The sequence below is a fragment of the Cibotium barometz genome, chromosome 64 (assembly GCF_041138505.1).
Source record: "Cibotium barometz isolate CiBa-2024 chromosome 64, ASM4113850v1, whole genome shotgun sequence".
Taxonomy (NCBI): Eukaryota; Viridiplantae; Streptophyta; class Polypodiopsida; order Cyatheales; family Cibotiaceae; genus Cibotium; species Cibotium barometz.
Genome location: NC_141109.1, coordinates 3473043 through 3485307, shown reverse-complemented (window position 1 = coordinate 3485307; position 12265 = coordinate 3473043).

Here is a 12265-nt window from a genome sequence, read left to right as displayed (position 1 = left end):
CACGACTGGTGTGTGTGTAAGGATATTCTTCGGAATGGTGCTTACCCTGGGGCACTTAGTCGGTAACGCGGCTAGTCTGTGTCCTATGGTAAGTATGACACGCCATAGCAGTACTAGTCGGTAGCGCGGCAAGCATAGTATCGTTATGGCGATGTCACCTTCCCTTCCCTTCCCTTTGTCAAATGCGGACATATGGTCGGTAACGCGGCTAGTGTATGTTCGTATCCTATTGGTATTCCCATAGAATCGGGCGGCATTTTGTCGTTAACACGGCAAGTTGGTGTCGTCCGCTAGTGCATAAAATGTTTTTTGCATATTGCGACATTTGATCGTTAACGCGGTCGAAAAAGTGTCGTAAATTTGCTTGCGTATTTCGGCATATGATCGTTAACGCGGTCGAATAAATGTCGTAAATTTGTTTGATTTGACTTGTATTGTTTTTATTGTGTTTGATCCATGCGATACTTGGTTGCTAACGCGGCATTAGTATTTCATGGATCAAAGTTTACATCATATTGTCTAAACGTTTTATTTTATAATATCGTGATTCGTAACTCGAAAAATATGAATCTCTCTCTTCTTACCCCCCTCTCTCTCTCATGATACACTTCACAACTCTTTCTCTATCTCTCTCATGATTCACTTCACAACACGATAGATGTGTAGATAATGATTTTTTTTATTTCTCTTAAAATTTACATAATTCTTAATAATTTCTTTTTTCTCCCTCTATTTACTTAAAAATTGGCACAATACATCATTTTTCTCTTTAGGAACTCACAAAAACATTAAAAATGTCATTTAATGTTTCTTCTCTCTATCTGTCTCACAACTCTCTCTTCCTCTCCTCTCTCTCTCTCTCTCTCATGATACACTTCACAATTCTCTCTCTCTCTCTCGCAATGATACACTTCACAACTCTTTCTCTCTCTCTCTCATGATACACTTCACATCTCTCTCTATCACGATAGGTATGTAGATGAGGAGTGCTTTAGGATTACAAAACATAATTTTTCTCTCTTTAGGAACTCACAAAACTATAAAAAATGTCATTTAATTTTTCCTCTCTCTATCTGTCACACCTCTCTCTCTTCCTCCCCCTCTCTCTCTCTCTCTCATTCGATAATGTATACACTTCGTAAGTAATAATGCGCTTGTTGCAGTTGTCTCACGTTCGATAATGTATTGCATGATGTTGAGTTCAGTAATGTTGTTTGATATATTCTGTTTTTGTTTGATCATTGATAAGTAATGATACACTTATTGCTGTTTTCTCACGTTTGATGATGTATTGGATGATGTTGAGTTCATTAAAATTATTTGATATTCCGTTTTTGTATGAACATTGACGATATTGATATACTTGTTGCTGTTTTCTCACGTCTGCTTGATGTTTATTTCAGTAATGTTTGATATTCTGTTTTTTTGTGTTTAGTGTTATTTACTAGATTTACGAAGACGATCAACATGCTTTCTCCCAAAGAGCGCAAAATTGTTCTGCGAGCAATTCACGTTGAAGCGGTCATCACAGTATCACAATGTACTGATGATGTCGTCAAAAAGATCAATGAGTCTGAGATACTCATGCGAGATCTCATAGACCAAATATGGGAAAATGCACAATGTCGGCTTCGAAGCGGAGGCAACGCTGAGCTGCTAGATAGACAGAAGATAGCAGATTTCAACCATCAGCACATAACACGAACCATTTTGGGGAGCATGCGTGTAGCATGCAGTGATCTTAGAGATGCTGCCCCGCCTGAAGCCAATATGCAACGTCTACAGTTATGGGACGTTGTATGGAGCGAGCAAAGAGCCAAGAGCAAGCGCATGAAGGCGTTGGATGCAGAGTCCCTCCCCAAAAGAGTGCGCATTGCCCAGGACGTCGCTGCAACGTCCAGTCAGGCAGATGCAAGTGGTACAGGTGTCATTAATCGTACCATCTACAATTCTATGTGCACACATCTTATTGGCATCCCGCACGAAGCACTTCACGAAGGACGAACAATAGGCTCCGGCGTGTTTGGAACAGTAAAAGAGTATGCAATTAAAGGTATATCATTTTTACCGGAGCACATCACTTTTTGCGGAAAGCACTACAAAGGAGAAGGCAACGCGAAGTTCGAGAGCTTCCAGGCAGAGCAGGGTATGCAAGTGCTACATCCATCGATTGTCCGATGCATTGCCTTTACAAAAGAGGCTCCTTGGATCACAATTTTCCCGTACTATAATGGCGGCGCTCTTGGTGATACTCTTCTGAAGGTTCCCTTCAGATTCAGTGAGTTCACCAGAGCCATTTTTCGTTTGGATCGAGGATGGAGACAACCCCCGCCTGATAATATCCCTTTAAGTCATCTAGAACTTTCAAAAATAAAAGAGGTAGTAATAAACATGCCACATATTATGCATGCCCTGGTGGAAGGTCTAACAACAGCACATATGGCAGGTATTGTACATACCGACCTACATCTTTTCAATGGAGTGTTGGATTATACAAAAGAGCTAAAGCCACGCATAGGTATTATCGATTGGGGGTTGCTGCTGCTGAGAGCGCCCAAAAAACGGGTGTCTCTCAATTTTGTTTTTGAAGCACACAAGAACCCCGAGAAGGTGGCACAGGCAGTCTCCCACGCAGACAGAGAGCGAAATAAACGGCCATGGATAGCCCCAGAGCTTTATGATCCATTTTTGGCAGATGCATACACTCCTGCATCCGATGTTTTTGCCTTGGGATATTTATTACAAACTTTATATGACTTTTGATAATAGTTCCCATGATTCATAGAGTCAAAAATTGGATGTTTCTGCCTAATCGCGATGAGCGAAAATCAATTTTGCAAGTAGTTGAATTTTTTAGATCACTAAAGACTGACCCTACGAGAGCACAACGTCCTCTTGTAGAGCTATCGGTGGCATTCACCCCAACTTTGTAATGATACAGTATCAAGAGATTAAGTTTCAGGAGTGGCATTTTGTTTCTCTCTTCAAAATTTGATGTGTCCAATGTTTCAAAATTTTGTTTCTCTCTTCATTGAGTCTTTGCAACATCTCTCTCCTCTTGTGGTGTTTAAGTTTATGTTTTCTCTTCAAAATTTGATGTGCGAGCATTGTTTGAAGTGTTTTTGGAGTCAAGTGGATATTTCTCATCGAGTCTTTGCAATACATATCTCCTCTCGTGGTGTTTGACTTTAAGATTTTGAGAGTAATGGTCAATTTATCTTACGTTGATCTTTACAGTTCATTAAAATCCTAAAGTCATTTACGTTCATGCAGATATGGAGCAGGCGCAAGCGAACGAGCATCAGGAGTTAGCCAAGAAGGCATACGAGCGAATGAAGGCCCTTGCACATGGCCTGACAGCCCACGAAGCTACAAGAACAGCATGCAGGTTATCGAAATGGACAAATCCAACTTATGCCCAATGGAAAGACATAAACAAATGCGTAACCACAGAGATGATAAAGGAAATATGGCCATGTCCAGATGGCGAGATTAAGAAGGGAAGATGGAAGATTTCTCGTTGCACTCACAATGATATCAAAACTAATGCCGAGCGCATTTTCTTGGAGGTGTATGGTCGTCCTCTCCATAACACCGACGCTCCACTCTATTTTGCTAAAATGCTATATGCTCACTTTATCCTAGAAACTCCAGTGGACTTCGCCTCCAGAGAGGCCACTGTCAACACCCACGACATACGTGAAGAGACAGTGACATTCACAAGAGAAGAACTTGCTCTCATGGTGGAGGGCGCTGGACTGGAGTTAAACCAGGTCAAAGAAAGCTTAGGGGCACAGCTAGCAGAGAAGGAGAAAGAAGCTGACCGATTAACTCAAGCGTCAACTCCTCCCCCGGCCAATAGAGGGATTCAAGAGCAGCTAACAAAGATCAGCCAAGATGTGCAGAGCATCTCCTCACGTATTGCTCCTGTGCGCCAAGGAAACCACATCTCTCATTTTTTGATACATCCTGATCTTGTGGGAGTTTCTGCTGAGGCTACAAGTTCCTCCACCCCCCAATGTCCTGTATGTTACAAAGTATTCGATGGGTGGAGCGGCCAGTATATACTACCATGTGGACACTATTACCACTTAATATGTTTAGTGAGACAAATGCAAAATACTTCCACGTGCATTGTGCAATGTCCCAATAAATCAAGGTATTTATACAGTGTTCGGCATGGCTAGCGAATATCAACCACCAAGACCTTTAGATGCAACTCCTAGTGCAATTCGCAATTTATTTCAAGATGAGAGCTAAGAAAAACAAATTCTACTTTTGTATTGATAATTTCTCCAAATATGATCATTTGTACAAGTACTTTTTATTAAATTAATGAAGTGACTTCTTCCTCTATGTCAGTATCTTGCTCCAAAATTCTTTCACCGTTTACTCTCTCATCTGCTAAATTAAGCTCATCTAAGTCAATGTCTAAATTGTCTTCTATCTCAAGGGTGGTGCACAACGTACGTCCAACATCAAAGTTCTCGTCTACTACATCTTCACAATTGTACATCCATCTGGGCATATCTTCTTCATACTCTTCGCTTTCGATGTCTCGCAAGATCTTTTCATTGCAGTACATGTAAACAAGTTTATTTGCTCGATCTGCAAGAAGTCGATTGCGAATAGTACTATGAATATATTTATACATGCTCCAGTTTCTTTCTGAGCCTGAGTTTGAAGAGCACTGACTTAGAACCTTCATCGCAAGGTTGCGCAATAAAGCATAATGCTCACCACCATTCATCATCCACCACTTCCATGCAGGTTGCTCTTTAGCCATTTGTTGAACAAGGGAGTTGAAAAATAGACCCTCTTTCAACCGAAATGAGGTCATCTCCTTTATGCATTGTACATGATCATCATCATTATTATAGAAAGTGTTTACCACTTTATAAAAATCTTGCACCACCTCAACGTTGGACATCAAATCCATATTCCAATATTCAGGATCTAACATGTAAGCAGCACTGTGCAGTGGTGAATGCGCTCCAATCCATCTAGCATGAAAGTACTTCAACAGAACTTTTCTTTGTCTACTGGAGAATGGTACACGCCATTGCTTTTCCACCACTGAATGCTCTAATTTCTCAGGACACTCCAAACTCCGCTGGACAGTCCACCATTGCATCCATGCTTTTCCGAGATTAGGCGCTCTTTGATCAAGACTTCGTACAGCATACATAACAGGCATCATTACATGGTATGCATCCATCACACTGTTCCACCAACTTCTTCTCGTAAGTTCTCCCTTCAAGACTTTGATTTTCTCTTTCACTTTTTCAAGTTGAGTGTTCTCCCAGTCATGAAATGCCATGCATGTAAATGTTTCACAAACTGCATCTTTATTTCTAAGAAGAGACTCAAAAGTGTAAAAGTGAGTGCAAAACCTAGTCTCCGCTGGAAGCTTTAACATAACTGACATGCGAGGTCGAAACATATCTAAAACTCTCTGTCTCTTGAGCATGAATTTCACAAGCTGGCGAGTAGTGTCGACGATTGAGGCAAACCATTTGGTATCATCAGATTTATACCAATCTTTTAATACAAGATTCAAACTATGAGTATTACAGGCTACCGGAAAAATATGTGGATATTGTCGCTGTAGGATTCTGGATGCATTTTTACAATTTTTTGCATTGTCCATGACGACTTGGACTACATTTTTGGCACCCACTTCCTCTATCACAGAGCTAATGACTTGAGCAATGTAAGCCCCAGTTTTGATTGAACCAGCTGAATCCACGACACGGATGAAAGTCTCACCTCTAGGTGAAATAACCATTACATTAATTAATGGTTTTCTTTGCACATTAGACCATCCATCACTTACTATACTACATCCAGAAAGCTCTATATTGCTAAGAATTATTCTTTGTACACGTTCTTTTACATGCACATAACATTTCTCTAATAGATCATTTCGCATAGCATGGTACGTAGGCGGTGAAAACCCTGGTCCAAACTCACCAATTTTCTTCCATGCTCTCTCCAATGCTCACTGTCCACCATCATCATAGCACTCCCAGAAAAGTAAATCGCTTCAGCAAGGACGAGTTGTGCATCATCGAGTCGACCTTGACGTAGGCTTTCTTGCAATGAAGTTTGACGCATGGGTATATTTCCTACGTCAAAGTTTTGCTTGCAAGAAGATGCACTGGGTAGATTACTTTCTGGTTGCACATTGCCGTTCGGGGTACAAGTAGGCGATGTAGCGGGAGTTTGAAGATTAGAACAACAGTGTTCTTGCTGCCTTGATACATTAACGATAGGAGTGTCATGTTTTCTTGAATCTTTCTTTTGAATTTCTTCTCTTATGCGTTTGGCCACTATAGGTGCAGAGGGGTGGGTACATGACTTTTTCTTCGGTCCGCCTAAAAAGTGTTCTCTTAGTCGAGGCGCCCCACCTGATTTTACTGCATGGCATAGATTACACTCCCAATCTATGAATCGATCACCAACGTTAATTGCATATTGCCACTCTATCCCAGGTGCCTTTTTTTTTCTACTATTTGAAATTTGGACTCTATTGGAGGTATCACTGGATCCAACATTGTCCTCCATCTCAACAAATAACCTATTCAACCAAGCATATAACAATGAATACACAAATGAAAAAACAACAAATCACTCACGTATGACAAAACATACATCTGCAGACAAAGTACTTCGAAACTATCTTGACAAATACAAAAGATCATCACATAACATAAAACCACTTCAAACTATCTTGCAAGGTCTTACTACAAAACTACTTCGAGACTATCATACTTGCGTAGGCACTCTAGAAGGTGCCCTAGACCCTATGGCAGTGTCTATATGACGTCCCCATCGCAAGTGCATAAGGTCAAATTTTAAGGTTTTTTATTATTATTATTTTTTTACTTTTTTCAAAAAAATCCAAAAATTTTCAAGTTGGCTCAAAATTTGCCAGAACCCATTTTGAACCCCCTCGAACACATTAGGACAAAAAATAGCGTATTTTTCAGGATCAAAAATCGCCTAAAATTTACCAGTTTCCCATACTGAGCTCACTATGGGAAAATGGTTCCGGGACCGAAATTTTTACGATGGGTGTTTTCTAACTCCTCTCGAAAAGTTAGATAACCTCCCAATTTTTTGCGACAGAAAATGAAAAATTTCCCAGACTTTTTTTTCACCCCCTTATCCGGTGTGTGCGATGGCGGTCTTTATGGTGCGGTGTGTGGGTCTCTTCGCGTGGTGTGCTGTTCACGCACAACCGCTTTCTTTTATTATTATTTTTTTTTCTTTTTTGAAGTAGTGCGTGTGCAATGAACTAAATGCGTGTGCAGCTGTGAGATTTGCAGTGAATTCAATGCGTGTGCAGTGAACTAAATGCGTGTGCAGCTGTGAGATTTGCAGCAAATTCGAAATGTTCAATCTTCATGTGTGTGTATAGATTTCAGTTTCTCTACAGGTGCAGGTTTAACAAAGAACTAAAATGCAAGTTTAACAGAGAACTAAAATGCACAAAATTAAAGGTGCAGAAAACTAAACTAAGCTAAGAACAGAAAAAAAAACAAACATGCAAAAAATTGAAACTGTAAAAATTATCCTCAAACAGAATGATAGAAATGCAAAAACAAGCCTCTCTCTTTCGCACACAAATTGAAATTGGTAGGTTTAGCGCCTACCTCCAATCCTTCCCGTGTGTTGAATCCTTGTCCTGACCTCAAGGGAGAAGCGTAGCTAGCCAATTGCACTCAAATTGCAAGACAAATAACGAGAATTTAACAACAGATTAGTCTTAAATAAGTAACAAAATTAGTCCCAAAGCCTACTCTCCTATCCAACAGTTTTGCAACCGATTGGAGCTTAACAAGGAGTGGTAGTGTGTGTATGGTGCTCAACTAATGTAGGCACTCGCTCCCCGACAGCGGCGCCATTGTAGAGCAGTTCTCTCTACCGTGCAATTTAGTGCTCATAGAGTACTACCAATCAACAAATGTGTTAAGAAACACAATGTCAATCCGAGGACTCGACCCGATTAGTGCATGAAGGCTTATCCCATGAGGGAGAGCTCACATACACGAACCACCACTTGAGGATTCAACCATTCAACACCTCAATCAATCTCTCAATCCCTTAAATCCACTACACTAATCCACTATCCCATGAGGGAGAGCTCACATACACGAACCACCACTTGAGGATTCAACCATTCAACACCTCAATCAATCTCTCAATCCCTTAAATCCACTACACTAATCAAGAGAACAAGTAATGCATGGCAATCTCTTAATCCCATTTAAACATTGATTAAATCTTAGCTTTCCCTAATGCCAGCAAACCCATAAGCATGCATCTACTAACCCACAAGGTTGAGCAAGTGTAGAATGTAACATTCACAAACCCACAAGCTCATAGAGAGAGTCTATCTATGAATAACTCATTGCCAATGAAGTGGGCAAGAGCTTGCATCAATGGAGACTACACACACACACTCTACAAGCATGCAGCATACACAAGAGAAAGAAAGAAGCATTCAACTAATCATAGATTAATTTACTTCAATGATGCTAAAATAGATTAAGAGAAAGAAGTGGAGCTATACTCATTGGAGTTTGATGCTCATTAGAGTACAATAGAGAGAGAGTTAGAGAGTTGCCATAGCTTGAGAGCTCACTCAATAACTTATGAGAATGGCCAAAAAACGTGCCTTTTCTTTAGCTAACATCTCTTTTATAAAGATGTCACTAACCCTAACCCTAGGCCTCTTTCACACATGGGCGGACAACCCCATAAGTGAGCCTTGCTTAATACACTTAGAACTCTCATTTAGAACCCACATTGACCAAAAACGATTTACATTGCACTTCGACACAAAAATATGGAAAAATTATGTGCATCTTTATGTTCCCATGACTACAATCCTGCTCTCTCGTCGCATTAATTACTTCTGGCCTCCTTCCATAATCCGTGTTCCCATGGAATAGGCCTATGATCAAGGGGCCATAGGGTGTCTATTCAGAATTGATTATTAGCCTAAAGGTAAGACTTATGACCAAGCAACCATAGGGTGTTTGTTTGCTTAGACTTGTCAAGTAAATAATGATGGTAAGGCAAGTGACCAAGGGGCCATAGGGTGTCTATTCACAGGGACTTATCAAGTAAAGAATGAGAATAAGGCTTATGACCGAGGGGGGCAATAGGGTCTCTATTCACACTGACTTTTTAAGTAAAGAATGAGGATAAGGCCAATGATCAATGGGCCATAGGATGCCTATTCACACCAACTTGTCAAGTAAAGAAAAAGGGAAAGGCCTATGACAAAGGGGCCATAGGGTGTCGATTTAAACTTGTACTTGTCAAGTACATAATGAGGGCAAGATCTCTAGCTGAGGAGTCATTGAGTGTCTATTCAAATGGACTTGTCAATTATATAATGAGGACGTGCTATGATAGAGTGGGCAATAGGGTGTCTATTCAAATGGACTTGTCAATTATATAATGAGGACATGCTATGATAGAGTGGGCAATAGGGTGTCTATTCAAATGGAATTTTGAAGTAAATAATGCGGGCAAGTAGTGTATATATTCAATTGGACTCATTAAGTAAATCATGAGGGCAAGGCCTATGACCGAGCGGCCATAGGTGTCTGTTCCCTTGGATTTATCAATTAAATAATGATATGTCCTATGATAGAGGGGACAATAGGGTGTCTAATTACATGGACTTGTCAAGTAAGGCATGATGGAAAGGCTTATGACAGAGCAGCCATAGGGTGTCTCTTCACTTGGACTTGTCAAGTAAATAACGAGGGCAAGGCATTTGACAGGGGGATCATAGGGTGTCTATTCAAATATACCTCTCAAGCAAATAATGAGGGCAAGGCTTGTGACTAGGGAGTCATAGGTTGGATATTTTCACTTGGGCTTGTTAAGTAAAGCATGAGGGCAAGGCCTATGATCGAGTGGCCATAGGGTGTCTATTCACTTGGACTTGTCAAGTAGATAATGAGGGTAAGGCCTACGACGACCGAGGGGCCATAGGGTGTCTACTCAGATGGACTTGTCAATTAAATATTCAGGACTGTCCTAATATCATAGGTTGTATTTTTTATCTTAGCTTGTGTTGTTGTCTTCTCTTGGTTGTGTTGACATTGTCGAGGTAATTGGCCTTATTCATTCCACCTCATGTTTATTGCACCCTTGGGTGTCAGGTTTAAGAAATGGCCTTATGTATAGAGATATGGGGCATTGTTACATGCCATCTAGAGTGCTTCTTATGTCAAGTTAGGAGTGGTTATCCGTGAGTAGGTGGTTATAGTGGAGGGGGAGCCCTCGATCTTCTCACTATGCTTCTCTTACAAAAAAGGAGGTTCCTTTGGCTTTAATAGTGGGGAGCGTGTGGATATTCCTAAGAAGCTATCATTTGAAAGGAATACTGTCCACCCTGCTTGTCTAAGTAGTATTGTAGGAGGTCTTAACAATGTTCTAATATCACATGTTGTATTCTTGGTCTAAGTATGGCTTGGGTTAGAGCAATTATGTTCTAATATCACATGTTGTATTCTTTTTCTAAGCTTTAAAGAGCAATTATGTTTTGTTGCATATGCATGTATGTAGCAGAAATATCGATCGACCCATCACACGAGACCCCACCAAAGCACCCGCCGCATCCTCCACTCCCACTTTTCCTATTGCGGCGTGTGCTCTCCTCTTCTGTACTGCGGGTGGAGTCACGACTGGGGGATTGTGTACGTGACTGTGTATGTGACTGTGGCTGTGAGGGAGTACGTGATGGTGGCTGTGAGCCCTGACGTGATGGTGCCTGGGAGGGTGTGCGTGAGTGTGTTTGGGACGAGGTTAGTCTCCTCGATGAGTGTGGAAGAGGAGAAGCTACATGCCATCTCGCCGGACTCGCAGGCATAGATGGCAGTGGAGTGGCATGGATACTCGGGGGTGGGGTGACCATACTAGGGAATCCAGGAGGGGGATGGGCATACATGTACTCTGTAAGCTCAACTGGACCAGAATGGCACCCAAAATGATTTAGCATCTCCATCATCCAAGTGCCGTATGCAAATGGATCGGATGAAGAACCTAGATCCATGAAGAATCTGCAAAAATAAAAGTATATACATGAAGGATCCATGAAGGGGATGGCAATAAGAGCTACTATGAGAGGCGATAAAGGGGATGGCGATGTCGGGAACTTACTCTATGTATCAAAGCACAGTCGCCCATGAAGGGAATCACTCTATGTATCAAAGCACAAAGATGAAGATTGAAAGCACAAACTTTATGCAGCATCTTGATTAAGGTTGTTCCTATACATGCTTGATGATTCCCCATGATGACAACTAGCTATGGAGTCGCTTGGAAACTGCTTACAAGATGATTCCTCATGTGCGATGCTAGGTGGCCAAATTAGTAACAAAATGCTAAAAAATTGATGCATCCTCCTACATGATTAATGCCCATAGGTAGGTAGTAACAAAATGCTACGTCTCTTTCTTCATTGGATCGGCAATCTCTATGCTTTGGAGGACCAAACATGCAAGCTAGCACATATGATTTTGTGAAGGCAAGCCATATGCAGATGGGATCATCTCGCTCTTGAGCTGGATCGACAAGCAAGACACGCAAGCATGGGGGGACTTTAAGGACAAACACAGTCGCGTGTAAAAACTCGTCCAAAAATGTGTGTATCTGTGCGTGAACAATCTGTGCAAATAGGGTACACGCAAACATACACGCAGCTTACGCAAAAACTTTTTCAAAAACGACAGACCACCGACAAATCTTTCTTAAAAAGAAAGCCCAGACTGTCACTATCGTTCACAAAAATACTGAAGCAGGCACGACCAGAGAATGACGGAGACAATCACATAAGGGAGACAATCGCATAAACAAATGGAAGGAAAGAGACAAGACAAAGGACAAACTGACTCACCTCTGTAAAAGTGTCTTCTTTTTGGCTGGTTTCCTTCACCCGTGTCTGCTCCTTGCACTCGTGTCTGCTCCTTGCACTTGGCTTTAGTTCTCTGTTGGAAGAGGGAAGATTTGGCGGTGACGAAGGAGAGGAAAGATGGATTTTGAAAATGTTTTTTGGAGAAGGCGGGCGGCGGGTTATTTGTTAGGTATAGATAGGTGGTCGTGTGTAGGAGCGCGTGTATATTCGCATGTATAATAAATAGCTGTTTTCATACACGCGATTTTACACAGCTAGACGCGCTGTTACACGTGATTTAAAATAGTGAGACGCGCTATTACACGCGATCAACACTGGATATAG